This window comes from Aptenodytes patagonicus, chromosome 7 (genome assembly GCF_965638725.1).
Source record: "Aptenodytes patagonicus chromosome 7, bAptPat1.pri.cur, whole genome shotgun sequence".
NCBI lineage: Eukaryota > Metazoa > Chordata > Aves > Sphenisciformes > Spheniscidae > Aptenodytes > Aptenodytes patagonicus.
The window spans coordinates 17,325,603-17,339,912 of NC_134955.1; the positions used below are offsets into that span (position 1 = coordinate 17,325,603).

The window sequence follows — 14,310 nt, forward strand, 5'->3', positions numbered from 1 at the left end:
AACCAGAAGAGATAGTCCAGAGTAAAACCTGTCCTGTAACTTGATTCCCTAATCTGGATTCATTTGCAGTCTCGGTAATTACAGTTCATGAGTTTGGATCTTCACGTTTGCGAAAGACATCAGCAGTCTTGGAGAAATCAGCCTGGTGTTAAAGTCATTGGCTCATGTGCTGCGTGGGAGCCTGGAGGAGACAGGTTGTCTGAGGGCCTTTCGCAAGTGTGGTGGAAGATTAATAGGGTTGAAGTATTGTGGGTTATCACATTGCTCCGAAGTTTGGCCCTAGCAGAGTGGGACATATTTTTAATGTGGTCACTGATGTTGTTGAGTTCTGACCAACAAATGTTAGAGCTCAGTTTCGTTCTCATGGGTCTTCTGTACTCCAGGGCAAACTGGGAAGGCTTTTAACCTCAAAACTAGAGTTCAATATTTGTGCTTTTTCTTGTAGCTAACACCTGAACTTATAGGAGACAGTACTCTTGTGCTGTTTCAGTGTAATTATTACTAACAAATATCACAGAGGAAACACAGGATACTGAAAATTATCTTGGCAGCAAAGTACATGAAGAGCAGACTTTCATTTGTAAATTTAATCTCTAAATATGCTTTTTTCCTTTTAAATTTGGAATCTTTCCTGTATCAATTAATTCCAGGTAAGAAAGGGTGGGTTGATGAGGGTTTAGTTTTTTGGTTTTGTTCTTATCTTGCCATTCTTCTACTCTCCTGGGTTAGCTTCATGTGCACAAGTTGCTTCTGTGGAAGGAGGCATACAAAGCCAGCCACCTCCACCCTCTACTTTTTTTTTTAAGGTATGAACATAAATGCTTCTTCCCCCTTTACCAGGAGGCAGGGCATGAGCACTGTAACTCTCCAAGTGAGTGGCAGAGGGAAGTGGATGTGTCACTGTTAATAGCAGGCTATCCAGCACTGAAGGGCACACAAGTGTAGCTTTTTCTGAGCAAGTTTGCAATGCCCTTCTCAGAAATATCATGTGAGTCCCCTTTTCATATGTCAGCATCTCTTTCCAGTAAGTTGAAGGAAACCCAGATGCTCTTGTTTCCCGCATGAGACACGTGAAGGAAAGAGTGTATTTCTGAGAAGATAAGTAAAAGCCTCACATCCAAGCATAACTTTAGGGGAAGAAAAGAGGATTTTTCTCTTCCCCTCCCTCCCCCCCATGTTAATATAGGTTGTAGTTAATTGGCTGTGTCATGTGTAAAGCTTGAAAAGTCTACTAAGAGTCTCATTAGCTTGATGAGAGTTGAATTTGACCAAGCTATTCATACCATACTCTTCTCTCATGCATCTTACCATAGTGTCAGAGGCTGTGCCAGTGAAATTAGGCCCTCATTTTCTGGGACATAGGAAAACCCAGAGCTATATCCCTAAGAATTCACATTTGGGGGCCCAGTCTGATATTTCCCCCCCTGCCCCAACACTGTCACTTCACTGGTGCCTTTGCAAAGTCCTGCGTAATTCAGCTGTAGGGCTGGAAAGTCTGCTCCCATTTATCGGTCTGTAGGGGAAGGTCAAGACATTCTAAGGTGTGAGCAAAAATTCCCTACCAGCCCAAAAGAGAAAACAGTAACCAGAGAGTTAGAATTCTGTTTTGGGGGAAGAGGACCAGCAGCAAGTGTGCAATCACTGCTTCACTGTCAGCGTTAATAGCTTAGCATTTATATCGTGTTTTCTGCTTGGCCTTGGACAGAGAATTGTTTGTGAATGTGAACCATTTGCTCATACCTTTCTAAAGCCAGGAAGTTTTAAAAATCTAACCATGCCAGTGTTTGAGTCAACTTTGAGCAAGTCTCCTAAAACCTTTAATGGACTCTGAAAAAGGGCAAGAGCTCAGTGGCTCATCATCCCATCCCAGGGCTTTCTTTTCAGGGGCACCCTCTGCAAGCGCTTCTCTCCATCCACTCTGAGGCTATTGCCCTTTCTGGTTACACAGAAGCTGCACAGTCAGACCTCCAAGACATGGGGAAGGATGTTAGTGTCCTGTATCTCAAGGGACCTGTGGGATAAGGTTCTTTTGGTTTTGCAGTGAGGTACATAGGTGTTAGTGGAACAGCTCCAGCTGACTCAATCCCAAAATCATTTTTTGTGCTGCAGCTCTTTGTTGATAATATCCTTATTGGTGTAAAATGTCATATGGACCAGAAGCAGCTTGCAGCTGTCATCTGAAAAGGTTATGTTTTACCAGCGGCTTGAGTTTCCTTATTTTCATAATGTTGGGTGAACCTGTTTTAAATTTCACTGGGACAACTAGGAACACTGACTGATAACCTCAGAGCATCCGGTAACTGAATCTGAATGAGTGGATTTACAATTAATGAAGTGGCAAGGCTTGTCACCAAACTCCTTAGGGGTAGTGATGGAGCCCCTCTTCAGCACTCCAGGTATTGTGCAAACAATATTGCAAGTAATAGGTTGCTGTGAGGAAACACTCTGATCCCTTTTTCTTTAATATGCTCTTTTTTTCTTTTAAGTAGTTTTAAGGTTTTTTTAATTTTGGCAGTTAGCAAATAGAAAGTTGTTCCTGCTGGGCTGGAACAGGCTGGTGTAGTCTAAGTTGTTGCTCGTTGACTTACCCTTGCACAACTCCCAGGAAAGTGTACTGCAGGCTTTGCTTCATCTGGCTAAATGCCCCATCCTCTGTGAGGCACGAATTGAATTAAGAAACAAAGCTATTTTCTACAGTCTGGCTGTTGCTACTCAGACACTGTTAGAAACCATTTTAAACATGTATCCCAAAGCTGGTTTCATGTCAAGTACAAATAGGCGCTAGAAAGCGATACCTTTGTAGCTAAAGGTTCAAGGTGGTATTGATTTTTCCCATCTTTGGTGCCAGCTTTGGAATATGGACACGGCCTGTGTCCCAGGCAGACTTGCTTGGTAGTAAGTACTTCCACGTATTATTCAGGTGCCTGAATTGGCAGCAGGATTCTTGGAGATCTTGGCTTACTCTTGAGAATTAAAATGTAGAAAATCAGAGTCTGAATTTTGCCAGCATTATCTACAAACAGCTCCAAGATAGGTGTGGGATTGGGCTCCATTAGCTTTGTGAATTCACCCTCCTTTGTTCTGTATCTCTGGGACTTGCTGAATAGTAAATCTTCTTTTCCTCAATCTGCATTATAAAAGGAAGCTCTTTTGTTATGTGTCTGCATTTCTGTTTTCTCTGGACCCCTCCACACACACAATCTCCAAACTGTAACTACTGTGGAACAAAAGCTCCTCTCCCCTTTTGTGTTTTTGACAGCACCAGGTTTTAAGCCCCCTCAGGGTGATATGAGTGGCACTGAGCAGAGACACCAGATGCAACCCTAACCTGATGTCGGGGCTCCCATCTGGGCACTGGCAATAAAGACAGCCTCTCCTAAGCTTTGGGGGTGAAGAGCTTGGGAAACAAAGTACTGTTTTAGCAGATGTATGAGTTTAAACAAAATAAAGTGAAGCTGTCAGCCCTTTTCCCAGGCACACTGGTGACTTGAGGTCGATACTGAGTTTGGACACTGCCTCCAGGAGCCCGGGAGTCCAGAGGCATGTCTCTGAGCTGACCCAATCTGCTTCTCAAGGCTGAGATGAATCTGTTGCAGTGGTAGGGTTTATCGGTTAGCTGCCAAGGTGTGTACTGTTGTGTCAATGGGGAAAGGTCCCACATGAAGATATATCATAAAAACTGAATTCCCTCTCCCCTAAGGTCACGAAATATGAAGCTGTCTACCATGCAGCTCTGGGGGAAATGATTAATGGGGACCTGAAAGCTGCACTGCTGAGCCTGTCGGCTATACAAGCTGAAACGTCTGACATCCCTACAATTGCAAGCTAGTAGGAAGTGTGAGATAGCATTGCTGCCTTGACCTCTCCTCTGTCATCTCCCCCCTCCTTTGCAGCTCAGTCCAATCTCAAGATGGATCCAAAATATAGATACAAGCTGCCAAATTTCTGAGTGAACAGCGTTCTTCCCTGCATCCCTCTGCTGTATCTGCACCAGCTCTGTTAAATGAGATGTGCTTTGAGGAACAGAAATGTTTAAATGCATTTAGTAGTGAGTTAGCTTCTTTATTTCTTTTCCTCCTCTGTAATTCTCAGAAATAAGCAGTGAGTGGTTGGATCATGGTGTTGCTATGGTGAGTTTTAAGGTACACCTTTGATCATAGTTGATAGGTGCCAGCCAGCATATTAATTCCAAGCCGTCCATATGGTTCCAGACCAAAATACCTCTCTCTTGCTACTCTTCATTTTATTGAACACTTAGCCTGCTAACTTACAGACTACCATGTCTTATTGTGCTGCTCTAAGAAATCAGGTTTGATATTTCCTTTTCTCATCGGAGTAGCAGCTGGCAGAATTAAAGCTGAGTTTCTTTCCATTTGTGAGAGCAGCAGTCAGGTCACTGTGTCTTCCTCAGAGCTGACTTTGGCAGCTCTTTAAGATTGGGGGTTAAAAGTACGTTAGGAAATGGGAGGAGAACGGCTCTGTTGGGAGAAGCATGAGGTACCACAAGTGTGGACTTAGTGATTTAAATTACTTATACCCTTGTCTCTTGCTTTTTCAGTTTTCCTGTTGCACCGTTCACTCATACTGAAGTACATGTATTTGCAGAATTGATTTCCCTGAAATTGGGGGGCCCTCTTATGTGAACAAGTGTTTGCTGATGTGGGTAAACTGCATAGTCAAGCCCCGGCATTTGTGTTGATCTATTCTATAGTGGTGGGGAAGTGTTGTGCTGCTCAGTATCGACTCCTCTAGCCAATCCAGCAGCAGAATTAATTGGTAGGAAGAATCCTGTTTGATTTTCTTTTGGTAGTGGCTGCAAGAAAAGGCCCTACTGATGGACGTTGCAGTGCATGCAGATTAGTGTCACACTGTGGTGTACCCTTGATGTTGAAGTGTAAGGAGAGAAAGGGAAGGCTTTGGAGGGGTGATAGGAGGAATTAGAAAGTGTTCTTCATTAGACTGTGGGAATATGAGTATTTGCACTCTGAGAGCCCGAGACCCAGGTGGGACCGGTTTCCAGGAAACAGTGTTTCCCGATAAGCAAGCACTTCATGTATGGTACTTAAAAAAAACCTGCTGGTAACTCCTCAGCAGAAGTGAAGCAGCAGGTAAGTGAGGTTGACTGGCTTAAGATCAGCCTCTTTTTGGGTGAAGCATCTTAGTCAGGAAGTAAGTTTAGCTTGATACTGTATCAGTGTTGTCCTTAATGAACATGGAAAGGACCCTTTCTGCTCAAGGGCTTCAGGATTGTTACCAGAGGGTTTTGCTGAGGCAGCTGGCTTCAGGTAATCTCCTGTAGATTTAGCTATTTAATGTGAACTTCTGGGTATGTGAAATGAGACGCTGAGATTCCTCCCCTGAAAATCAGTAGCAGAACTCCTACTACAGACGAAGGAGACAAGGTCAGATGGTTTTGCCCCAACAAGCACAACTAAGTCTACAAAACGATTCAGCTAGAAATATGTTTGGAGTGGCAGCTCATCCCATCTGCCTTGTTTATGTTGGCCAACGAGGAGTCCATAGCTCCAAAGCCTTACTAAACCACTCATGTCTTCTCACTGAATTGAAAGCAAAAGCCCTGCTGAAGTCAGGGGGGCTTGGGCATCACCCAATTTTAGGCAAGTATCTGAAAGTTATTAATGCATTTTATAACTTGCCTGTATTACTTGGAGATGATGTAGGAGTGACTGGATTCACGCATAAATGTGGGAGCAAGTGCTGTAATTCAGAAACACTGTCAAAAATCAGCATTTTCCTTGTTGCTCTTTGGAGAAAGTCTGGCCCACTGATTTAGCAATGCTGCTCTGCAGCAAGGTTGGCTGGGTGGTGGTTTTCTGGCCTTCTACTTCACTTGTTCTGCAATGGTTAAATGCCTCCTACCTATGAAAATATTTTGCTGTCCTGTGTGGTTTTATACAAATATAACTGAAAAGCCAAGTGACAGGGAATGTGGTGCTCAGTTATTTTCTGTGATTTATGCTCTGGTTTATCCGGCGAGGCAGCCTACGTACCTGAGAGAACAGTCTGAGTATCTGTGTGAGCAGGGATCAGATAGCGGTCTGCCATGGCTTGTTGGGCTGGAGGGCTTAATCAGCTATTAGAAGGCAATATTAGGAAATATGATTTACAAAGAGACTCTGTTCAGAGAGTTTTGAGTCTTTTGTCAGTTCTAATAGAATATTCAAGAGGAAGTTTGCAATTTCAGTCTAATCCTTTTGGTTTTATTTTTCATTTTTGTGTGCTTGTTTTTCTGCCAAGTAACTGCCCACTGCAACTATTTGCTAGGACTTCCTTATCTAGGCTTCTGTTGTTTTCCTGGTTGAATATTATTATTTACTTGTATCATAATACCTAGAGCTTCTGATCTGGGATCAAAGCTCCATTGTGCTAGATATTACACAGTTTATTAAAGATGAGTATTCACTGTCCTAGGAATGTATGGGCTTAGCTTGAGATATCAAGAAGGGACAGAACAAGGTAACAGGAAAACATTCACATGCAATATAATAAGCAACAGTCAATGCACACCAGCTATCTTCTTTTGAAATGGCAAAGGTTTGTGCCTGCAAAAAAAAAATATATATAATGGCTAGAAAATGTTTTCCCCAACAAAACAGCAATTATCAAAGTGTTTTCACTTTTGCCTCTGCGAAATATTTGCAGAGCTTTTTCAGTGCAGAATGGTTTTTGCTACTATTTACAGGACTACAGCCAACTTCACCAATCAGTGGGCACAAGAAGTTTCTTTAAACAGAAATTAGCAAATCCCAGGTAAGAAGTTTGCATGACAGACTTCAGTCAAATGTATACTCCTTTGAATTAAAACCTGGCCTGAGCCTCTAGTAAGTCCTTGCCTTGGTCCAGATCCTGCAAGCTTCCGCAAAGCAGTTGGCACGGCTCATATTACTCCTACTTGGCGTTAAGTCTGCTACAATTGTGTTTCAAGAGGCAGCATCACTGACCTTAAAGGAATTAAATGGATATAGTTTTTGGATAAATCTGAGTATTTGTCATACGCTGAACTGGACGGTAGCATTAGCCGGGCTGGGAACTGTCTGGTTGACATGCAGCCCTACCAAGAAGGACCACAGGGTCACTGCGGACACAATGTTAAAGATGAGCCGACATTGTGAGCAAGGCAAACTACATGCTGGGCTGCACTATGAGGAACATTGCCAGCAGATTGAAGGAGATTAATATTTTCTTCTACCCTTTGGTGCCCTCCCACTTCAAGGGGATTGTGGAGAAGCTGAGGGGGCCCAAACCTGCTGACTACTTTTTGGTGTGCAAGAAAAGTAGTAGCAGTGAGTTTGAGACACTTTCAGAGTACCACAAAGTGAAAGCTGAATGTGTCCCAGCAAGCACAAAGTCTGGGAATTTCCCGTCCTGTGGGAATGGAGGCTTTAAACGTTATCTGCCTCATCTTAAATGCCTTCTCAGCAAGCCTGCCTGTACCAGTGGGATTTGTCCACCCAAGTCTGCTGGTGTCCTTGGAAAAAATCAGCTTTTGCATAATCAGCCTCAATAGGAGGGTGCCTAAAGCTTGCGGGGTCAGGTTTGTTTAGTTTGTTGTCTTGTTTTGGGATTTATTTTCTTTTCTTTTTTTTTTTTTTTTTTTTGGAACAACAGTATTTCTTCTGCCAGCAAGGAGGTAGACATCTCTTCTACCTTGGAACTGTGCAGCCTGCACTTCTGTTTTTTTCTGCTGGCTCCCACACTTGGCTTTCTGTTGTTGCTGCTGCTGGTGAGCTTAATTTCAGAGATGTGCCAGGCATAGCAGACAGATCCAAATTTAGGTCTCTCTGCCTTTAAACAGAACAGAAGGTCTACAGAAGGCCTTTTTTTAGGATAGCTATTCAGAATAGCTAATAACAGAGGCTTATTGGCTGTGCATGAGACCTCATAGCATCCCTGGACCCAGCCGTGCTGGGCACTTGGCTTTTTTTCTTTTATGCCTTCATTACTTGCCATGGTGATGGCCCTAGGTGACAGCAGTCCCAGGGAAAAGTTTGGAGCAGAAGCTTCCAGCCAGACTTGATGTGGGACTAGAGTTACTTTACTTCTCGAGGCTCTTGGCCACCTCACCCCACCCAAGCCTGTTTCCTTGCTTAACTTATGTATTGGTCCGCTGATGCATCTCCTCTCTTCATATTCCTAGTGAAATGCTGGTGCAGTGAGTTTTATTCCAGCCTGGCAGAGAAAGATGCTTCCTGAGCAGAAGATAGCATAAAAGGGTGGAGCAGAAATAATTTCCCTAATGCAAACTGGATTAGTGTATACCTTTGTAAGGACTGTAGCCAGGAGGGCTGTATTAGGTAGCTCTTAGACTGCTTTGAATTGCAGAATGATTGGAGATAGGAGCTGGGGCATTTTAAGAATCGGAGAGCTATTTCTGGCTTGTTTGAATGGAGTTGAGAAGCAAGAGGGAAGAGGCTGAAAATGAACAGGCTGGTAAGAAACAATGTGGCATATAATTAATTGCAAGACAAATGCTGTCTTGTATGTGTGTTAATTATTTTATTTTTAAATTGGCTGGCAGTTAACTACTTATTACTTGAAGTCCTTTGTGTCTTCAGGTTTAACATCTAAACTGGAAGGGAATTCACAGCTCTCCACAGTTGACTAGAAGCACATTTTAAAAGGTAGACTGCAAGCTTGCAGTTACTTAACTTTGCCTATGTTCTTTGGTAGTACAGCAATGGTAAGTGTATAACTCCAGGAGTCTACTTGTAGGTGTGTCTGGTTACTGTATTTCTTTCTTCTTAGATTTTTAAGTAGCTAATATTTGAGTAAGAAAAAAGCTGAGCAAAGCTATTGCATTATCATTGGTTGCTTTATTTAATACTCAAGCCTCCTTTACTTTTTTCGTTAAAGGGATTTGAGCCTGACAGCCTGCTGAGTTGCGTAAGGGCGTGCCAGGTGAGTAGCACCCTGTGCCACCGCTGCCAACTGCATGCTGCACCCACCTTCCTCTCCTTCCAAAATACTCATCTGGCTCTGGAAAAGTCTGTATTTGGACGTGGTCTGGGTCCTGTGACAGTTCTTTATGTGGCTTCTTGAATGCACATGCTCAGCCAGAAAATAATGAAATAAGCTTTGAATCTTGCCTCACATGCTGTGGATCTGTGGGAGGAAGATGGTGGTAGCTACCTGAATGATTTCCAACATTGCTGTAAGTCTTGGGTGGAATTAAACTGCTATAAAATGAGCTGCTGCCATAGGAACAATGTAGTAATGACTTCAGGGTGCTGAAGAATGCTTAGTCAGGATTTGGGAGAATAGCCACCCAGACCATTACCTCCTGTGCCTTCGTTTCTTGTTTTTGTATCATGATGTTCCTGCTCATGGCCTTAACATCAGTGAGTGGGACATGGGAAGGAGCTAAGGATGCTTTTAGGATGCTCAGGCATTTCAGTGTGGTGATAAATAGCAGAAATTACTTTTGAACTGCCTTTCGTGAAGAATCTCACCCTTCTGTTTGATACCAGTTGCTCTGTGCTGCTGCTTCCTGTGCTGAAATGATTGCTATTGAGGATACAGTTGTGAAAAAGAGCTGGGAGTGTGGCTGGTTTGTCTTTATCAGCAACTGCTGTGCTTGAGGGGGGGACTTGGGGTAGGTCAGATAAAGGAACAGAGGCCCAGAGTCCTCCCCCTAAACTTCAGGCTCTTCAGTGAGGTGTGAAGGGTATGGGGCTGTTGCTGGTCTCCAGGCATCTCTCGAGGGTAATTCTTTGCAGGAGTACCTGGAATAAGATTGCATAAATCTGGACCTAAATGTGTCATCTTTAGGCCATTAGCTCCATCCCCAGCCTAATTCAGCAGGGACCAGAGAACCATCTTTTTTCTATTTTAGGGTCAAATACTTACTTTGCTGGAGTTTCTATCCTCAGTTCATTAAAATTAAAACTATTCTGTAAGACCTCAGCCATTCATTAAGCTAACAAACCAGTCCTGATTTTAATTTCTGTGGCTGGAATTTAATTTTTCACAAGCCCTGGTGCACAGGAAGCTTTTAGACACTTCTGTGATTGCCTTTCAGTGGGCTCACTGGTACTTATGCCACGATACTGTTATTACTAGCAGGGGCACACTAATGCCTTCCTGCTTAAACCTGTCTAGGAATCTATTAATGGGGTGGCCTACTTCCAAATTGCAAAGAGGAGCAAAAGCTCATCAGACAGCGTAAATGGTGATAATTTCAGCAAATGGTTTCTGTGTAAGGAGATTGATGTTTTAAGTGTCTCAGCGAATTGGTAATAATGATCAGCAATTCTCTACCATTCTTCACAAAGGAACAGGTCTTTGAAAGAAGCAATTAAGTGCAGCCACCTTCTGGACTGAGCTAATGCAGACTTTTCCCGTTGTTCTGTAAGTTAACTATTAGACCTACAAGTCGTGTTTAATGAGCTTTCTGCTTCCAGACCAGCAAGGAGTCTGCAATGAAGCTGGGGAAATGTGGCCAGCATTTATGGCAAGTGCCTACTGCAGCTTTCAAATTACACTGGACAAAGCTGTGATTTCCTCATAGTGGAAATGGGATAAACCAGGAGATGAGCAATAATTCTGCAACAGCTGCTGCTCCTGTTGTGCTGTTTGCTCATCTTACAGGTAGTGACTGCAGAATGAACATCAGCTCGTTCCCTAATGCAACATACGGAAAGATTTCAGCTTGGATGTCTGTGTGCACCCTGACTCTTGTATACATAGATGTGAGGAAGAGATCTAAATTGAAGGTGAAAATGAATGCAGTGTTATGTAGAAGCTTCAGTGTAGGGCTCCTTTCACTTTGCTATGGGAGACATTATTAGCATGGTCTGTATGTTGCAGTAGCCCCTGAACAGCTTCACCTGCCCAGCTGCAAGATGGTCAAGTTTAAAGCCCTGATTGAGTAGGGAAACCCAGGGAGCAGTTTCCAGATCCAGTGTTCTGTTTAACAACAAGACTCAGTTTACTGATTCAGTCTCCTCCTGAGCCTATGTAAACTTCTTGCATCCACAGTGTCCTTTCACAGGGCGATCCTACTTGTGTGAAGAACAGGGGTGCTGTTAGCTTCGCTTAGTGGTCTGAAGGTCCTGCCTTGGAAAAGACAGCAAGCAATCAGTTGTTATCCATGCTGATGCCAGTCATCCTTTTACAGACCTCTGTTTTGTCCCCCTAAGTCAGGTGTTTTCCAGACTAATATGTCCCAGACTATTCAGTCATTCCTTTTACAGAGCAGTACCTTCGATCATTCTTGCTGTCTTTCTGTGAGCATATTCCAGCTCTAATTTATCTTGTCTGAGGTGAGAGGACCAGAACTTCATGTAGTATTCAATGTGTGAATTAGCCGTGGATTTATAATGTTGTCTTCCCTACTCCAGTGTGGGGTCCTAAATGAAACTTCACTGATGACCTCCTTTCACGGGGAACTGAACGCTTACTGCTATCCTATGTTTCCTAACTTTTAAACAATTGTTTTTCTATTCAAGGATTTCCCTTTTTATCCTGCAGCTTTTAGCTTTCAAGAGCTTTAGATGAAGGTCTTTGTCACAACTCTTCTTGAAATCCAGATTATGTGAGATGAATCACTTTTATCGACACAGTTGCTGACATATTGCAGGAACTCCAAGAGGCTGGCGAGGCAGGGCTCCCCCTTACAGCAGCTGTGTTGACTCTGCAATAAGCTTGTATTTATGTGGGTATCTGTTGTCCTTTATTATACGCTTCACAAAGTTGCCAGATACAAACATTAGCCATATAGGCCTGTAGTTCCCCAGATCCTCTCAAAATCTTTTCTAAAGGCTTCACGTTTTTCATTTTCCAGTAATCCAGCTCTCTCAACTATGAGTGTTCTTAAAATTCTCAAGTGAATACCATCTAGTCCTGATTTGTTCCTTTTTCCTACTTGTACCAGAAGTCCTCCTGTGATCATTGACATTTCAGATAGATCCTGAAAAGGCTCCACTGTGAGAACCTCCCCAGTTTCTGTTTGTGTTTCTCTTGCAGTTAGATCTATGTAGGTTTTAATGGGTATGGGTTTTGTTAGTTACTTGAAACAGCTTTTAGATTAATTCCTGCTATAAAGAATATAAAGAGACTAGCTATGTTTCTTTCCCCTATTTGTCACATTTCATTTTAACATAATTCCAATTCTCTTTAAAAGGAGAAAAAAAACCCAGGCAAACATCTCGCACTTCAGATGTTTTTTGTTGCTCTGGCAAGACAAAGGGATCTTCAAATTTGGAAAATTACATTTATGTCTCTTTACACTGACAGATCAGTGGAAAGCAGTTGCTGCTGTAAATGAGAATTGCACCTCATAGTTTTCTTCTGGCAAGACAAAGAATACTTTAATACAGCTATGTAGTACTTAAAATGTTCATAAAAGTCACTCCATTGCTCTAAATCTAAGCGGTCACATTTAAAGAAAAATTAAGTGCTGCTGTTTCCACATTCAGGTCAGCTCATCTAGGTATGACTTATTTCTCTCCTGTATTTACCCAGTTCCATCTGGTAAGACCATCTATCTTTTGATTATGATGGGATTGAACTTTGTGCAGGCAGGCTCACAGCTCACATTGGCACTGTGAGGACAGCTTATGGCTTTTCACATTGATTTCTCTGTGCCATTATAATCTTATCAGCTTGTTTTCATCCCCTGGAGGTATGCAGAAATGCAAATGCTAACCTAGCGCTCTCAATTTCTAGAAGTAGCTGAAGCCAAGGAGTTTTGTATGGAACTAAATTTCTTTATATCTTATCTGTTGTAACATGGAGTCTTCAAAATGGTACCCAAATCAGGCAATTAGCAGGCAGGTAAATGACACTTCAGCACACAGGGCAATTTTTTTGCCTCTATTCTGATTTCAAATTGCAACGTTTCAGTTGCGTTTTTTGCAAGTCCAAGCAGAATAGTAAATACTGAATTGTTAACTCTAGTGAAAAGTGTGCTCTAGGCTTCCTCAGCACTTGAGCTGTTTTAACAATCAGCTCTCTTAGTTTGTTGTTGGGCTCTTTTATAAATGTCTTCACTTTTCATGTTTTTGTTATCATGAGCGCTAGAAGCCTATATTTTCTTAAATAAAAGCTGGTATTATTCGTGTTTGCATGCCCCCAAGAACACAGACTTGAGGAAATACACTGAGTCCCTTTAAATTGGAAATGAAATGGCAAATTTTCACAACAAAGTGAATAGTACAATACCAATACCTTATTTTTTTATTAATAATAATAATAATTCTTATTATTATTTAACCCCAGTCTCTGAACTTTTCAATAGGAAAAAAGAAATTTAGGATGTTCGGCGTTGGGTGCCTTGGAGATGAGAGGTCCTTTAGGCACTTGTATAAAAGCTGTTGGCTTTCAGAAGTGCTGATTCTTCCAATAGCTGCTGGAGTTGGTAAAATCTGTGGCTGCTCAGACCTTTAAAAACCAGGCTGGTTTTGTTCAGGTGAGCAGATGTGGAGTTAGACGCAGACATCTGGGCATCACATTCTGGAATTAGGACTGCAGTATCATCTTTACTCCCCAGCCTGCCTCTCCACCTTGTTTGTGTTCACCTGTAGCTTGGTCTCACATCTGCTGAAGCCACTAAGAAAACTCCCTCTCTTCCCCCCCCCCCAAATATTGCATGATTGGGCTGTATACTCTTACATCCTTTAATCTAAGATCCAGTAAGGTAAACAGGAAGACTGTCACTGACTTTGGAAAGTTTTAGGTGAGATCCCTTTATGATTCTTTTTTATCACCTGGGGAAAGTTATATGAAAAGGCAATTCCTGATGACTTTCCTGAAGTCCCCTTTGCTTTTAGAGATCATTCCATTATTGTAATCAGGCCAACACCAAGATAAGTGTGATATTAGCTGAGAGGTTGTTAGCTTTGATGTTTATTAGTGCAGCAGAGGTTACTAGAGTTCTTTTTGGTTATATACTTGGTTTTTTTTTAAATTTTTTTTAAAATTTGGCAGGAGGTACCAGGAAGAAAGGTAGGCGTTCTGACTTGGGCATATGAACTGAAAGAAAATAAAATCTAATTTAAAGTCACAAAGTTTCCTGTTCAATGAAGTGTTATACCTCATAACACAGAATACACTGAATACGAGAGCCCCAAACTACATTTGAGATCCAGTTGAAGCCCATCTTTCCAGCCTAGATGGGAAGACTGAAAATATTCAGCATTTGGAACGTTGCAGAAACACTTATTGAAGGTGAGAAAGTTGCAAGGCTGGAAGAGGTGCCTAATAATAATGATATCCCAGAACTCGGGTAACTTATAGGTAAACATGCTGAAGGCTGTTGTTGATGACAGTTTTACATCCTGATTCAAGCAA

General features: G+C 42.2%; 1 protein-coding gene across 5 annotated transcripts in view; it reads left to right on the forward strand.

Annotated features, from left to right (window-relative positions):
- The window catches only part of OSBPL5 (oxysterol binding protein like 5), a 183,595-nt gene that overhangs the window by 61,548 nt on the left and 107,737 nt on the right, over window positions 1-14,310 (forward strand). The window contains exon 1 of one of the 5 annotated variants that reach the window (XM_076344154.1): window positions 8,875-8,919. The exons of the other annotated variants lie outside the window; for them this stretch is intronic. The gene's annotated coding sequence lies outside the window, so the exon portion shown is untranslated. Of the gene's footprint in view, window positions 1-8,874; window positions 8,920-14,310 lie in introns of those variants that run through there. 5 annotated transcript variants of the gene reach the window in all.